The sequence below is a fragment of the Bactrocera neohumeralis genome, chromosome 6, assembly GCF_024586455.1.
Source record: "Bactrocera neohumeralis isolate Rockhampton chromosome 6, APGP_CSIRO_Bneo_wtdbg2-racon-allhic-juicebox.fasta_v2, whole genome shotgun sequence".
NCBI classification, from domain to species: domain Eukaryota; kingdom Metazoa; phylum Arthropoda; class Insecta; order Diptera; family Tephritidae; genus Bactrocera; species Bactrocera neohumeralis.
Window position 1 is genome coordinate 76,585,822 of NC_065923.1, and position 3,281 is coordinate 76,589,102.

General features: G+C 36.2%; 1 long non-coding RNA gene across 1 annotated transcript; it reads left to right on the plus strand.

Moving 5' to 3' along the window:
* The first annotated feature begins 522 nt into the window (after window positions 1–522).
* On the plus strand, window positions 523–2,847 carry LOC126761434 (uncharacterized). The gene is made up of 6 exons (XR_007667364.1): window positions 523–876; window positions 1,230–1,381; window positions 1,446–1,597; window positions 1,662–1,813; window positions 1,880–2,231; window positions 2,344–2,847. It is a non-coding gene; the product is annotated as an uncharacterized LOC126761434 (long non-coding RNA).
* Window positions 2,848–3,281: the final 434 nt, after the last annotated feature.

Genomic DNA, 3,281 nt, shown 5'->3' on the forward strand with positions numbered 1-3,281 from the left:
CGGCGTCACTCAAGTGACCAGCCGTACGACCTTGTCGCTGGTTTGCATTTCACAAACATAACACATACAAACGCGCACAAACATATTTGTTGCTTTGTTTTCGCTCTGCCCTCACATCTCATTCACATAATTTCACTTGCGCTCTCCCATTACGCTCTACCTGCACTCACCTACTTGTGTGCCTGTGTGTATGCACATTGGCTGGCGAAGCGTGCATTGTCTGACCAATGCCAACAACAATAACACCAACCACGTGCACATGCATATTTCCATTATCGCTCGCCTTGGCTTTTGAACCGCTACGCGCTGTCGCCACTGTGACGTCGCGTCATTGCTCTTTCGAAAGTTATTTGCTGAGCGCTTTTACTTAAATTGCGGTTCAAAGCGCACGAGTGCCGAGTGCTTTCCATTCGCAGTGCCGGTTGGCCGCTAGCAGTCATTTGCTGTTTGCCTGCTAAATAAAATTTATAATTTAATTTATTTAAAAAATTATTTCAAAAGTAAACATTCGACGGCGAAGATTCCGCCTGCAAACAGCAGACAGACGCAGACATTGTGAACGCTGCATGTTGTTGGCAGTTTGGTTGTTGCTGCTAGTTGCCGTGTGAGGTGATGAGGAGATGGTGCCAAGTGCTGCATTAATTTTAAAATTTTTGTCTGACACTGTCAGCGGTGTTTACACTCATTTGCAAGTCGCCAAGCCAAGGCAGCGCAGCCGGAGTTAGAGTTTCAGTCTGGCAGTAGTATTTGCATTTGCCTTCTTGCTTGCCTTCGTTTGCAAAGCCGAAAATTCGTCAAGTAAATTTTATGAAAGGCCAACACAAATTGTCATAGGCTGTGCACGTGTCTGTCGTGCAGCTGCTGCGAGTTGTGCGTGTACGTATATAAGTGAAGAAAATGTTATTTTAATTATAAAATGTTTCGAGTTTAAAGCGGAATTGCGACTGACAGCGTGGCATGGCCGTATGCATTGTTATTGCAGCGCTTGTGCGGCTGAGCAGCGAGAAATATGTGCATAAGAAGGGAAACGTGGCCTCACTCAGCTCTTGTGCTTTATAGAAGAACCATATTGATGCCTAACAATTCGAACAAATTCAACATATTCTGATTTAATTTTACATTTTTTTATCTATTAAATTTTATAAATTTAATTTTTGCTATTTGAGCTGTAGAATATTTAATAGAATTAAAATTAAACAAAATTATAAATATTTTTATGTTTTTTTCAGGTAACAGACGAGGCTGGATAATTTCTGAAAGTAACAAAAAGAAATCAAACTGGCATGAAGCACTTTGGAAGCAAAAGTTATTTTAACAAAACTGGAAGGAAAAATTATTTATGACGAGCTGAAGTTGGGAAGAGGAGTGGAATGGACAATAGGTTGTAGCATATTTAATAGAATTAAACTGAAACAAAATTAGAAATATTTTTATGCTTTTTTCAGGTAACAGACGAGGCTGGATAATTTCTGAAAGTAACAAAAAGAAATCAAACTGGCATGAAGCACTTTGGAAGCAAAAGTTATTTTAACAAAACTGGAAGGAAAAATTATTTACGACGAACTGAAGTTGGGAAGAGGAGTGGAATGGACAATAGGTTGTAGCATATTTAATAGAATTAAACTGAAACAAAATTAGAAATATTTTTATGCTTTTTTCAGGTAACAGACGAGGCTGGATAATTTCTGAAAGTAACAAAAAGAAACCAAACTGACATGAAGCACATTGGAAGCAAAAGTTAAATTAACAAAACTGGAAGGAAAAATTATTTACGACGAGCTGAAGTTGGGAAGAGGAGTGGAATGGACAATAGGTTGTAGCATATTTAATAGAATTAAAATGAGACAACATTACAAATATTTTTATAATTTTTTTCCAGTAACAGACTCGAGTAGATAATTTCTGAAACCCAAAAAGAAATCATGTTGAAATGAAACTCATTGGAAGCAAAGATATAATAACAAAACTGAAAGGAAAAATTGTGTATGTGCTATCTGAAGTCAGGATGAGAGGCGTTGTTGAATTTTTAAAAGTTGCGGGCTTTAGCTCGATTTCCAGCAAAACTACACGTCCTATATGAAAAAGTTATATGTCAAAATTGTAGTTAATGAGAAGATCTACAACTTTGGTATGAACATCTTTTAAGGATAACATCACAATTTATGTGAAAATGCAAATACTCCAGTTTTTGGGTGTTTTATTTTTTTCTGGCGCAAATTTCATTCTTTCAGGTAATTTGATGCAAACTTATCTTCTTATGCCCCAATAATGCTATGTTTTTTTTAATAAAACTAATTTATATTTCCATATAATAATACAAATATCATTTCGCTTGAATTTCAGATAGTTGAAAGTGAAGGCAAGGATGCTGCAGTAGTTCTCCCACGAATGGGGGTCTAAGTAAACCGAACGAACTGGGATTTTTATTCGACCAAGAACGGTCAACTCGGCAGCATGCTTCGAATTGCTTCAGCGTGCCTCGAATTACTTCAGCAAACTTTTCTGATGTTACACAGCAGCAACTATTTCTGCTTATTCAAGGATACAAATAAGTATATAGCACCGCTTCCACGACAGTTGGCTCTACATAATCGGAAGGGACCTGGATTTTTATCATTTTTCTCCGGCCAATGTCAGCAGCATGCCTCCAAATCAGTGCAATGATGTTTTTTGCTGCTACAGATACAAGTTTTTTCTCTAAAGCGCTGCCCTGGTGTACTGCAAACCGAAATACTTACCAATAGATATATTTTTAGACTGCTATTTCTTACATTTTAACTATTATGAACATATAATTACAGTAAATTCTCAATAAAAATAAAAATATATATAGCTGAAAGCCTAAAATGTGCGTTTTATTTGTCAGCCCATGAACTGTAAACATATTTTTCATGAATTGCATTGTTAAAGCAATAAATTCTAATATCCAGTATGCTAACGCTAAAAGTGCTGCTAACATTAATAGTGGTGCCAACATTAACATTATCTGTAGAAAAAACAGTGGTCGAAAAATGTTGCAATTCACACAGCGCTGTCCGGCTTTTTTGCTGAAAATTACTTGCGCGTCCCAGGAAATGTACTAGGCGCCCAGCATGCACCAGTAGGTTGATGTTATGTTAATAACATATTCTGTTACTGTAACATTAACATGACTGGCTATTAACATAACATTAGCATGAAATGTTAGTAAAATAACATTAACATAACATAACATTAACATAACATGTTATTAACATAACATTAACATTACATGTTATGTTAATAACATAACATTAACAGTA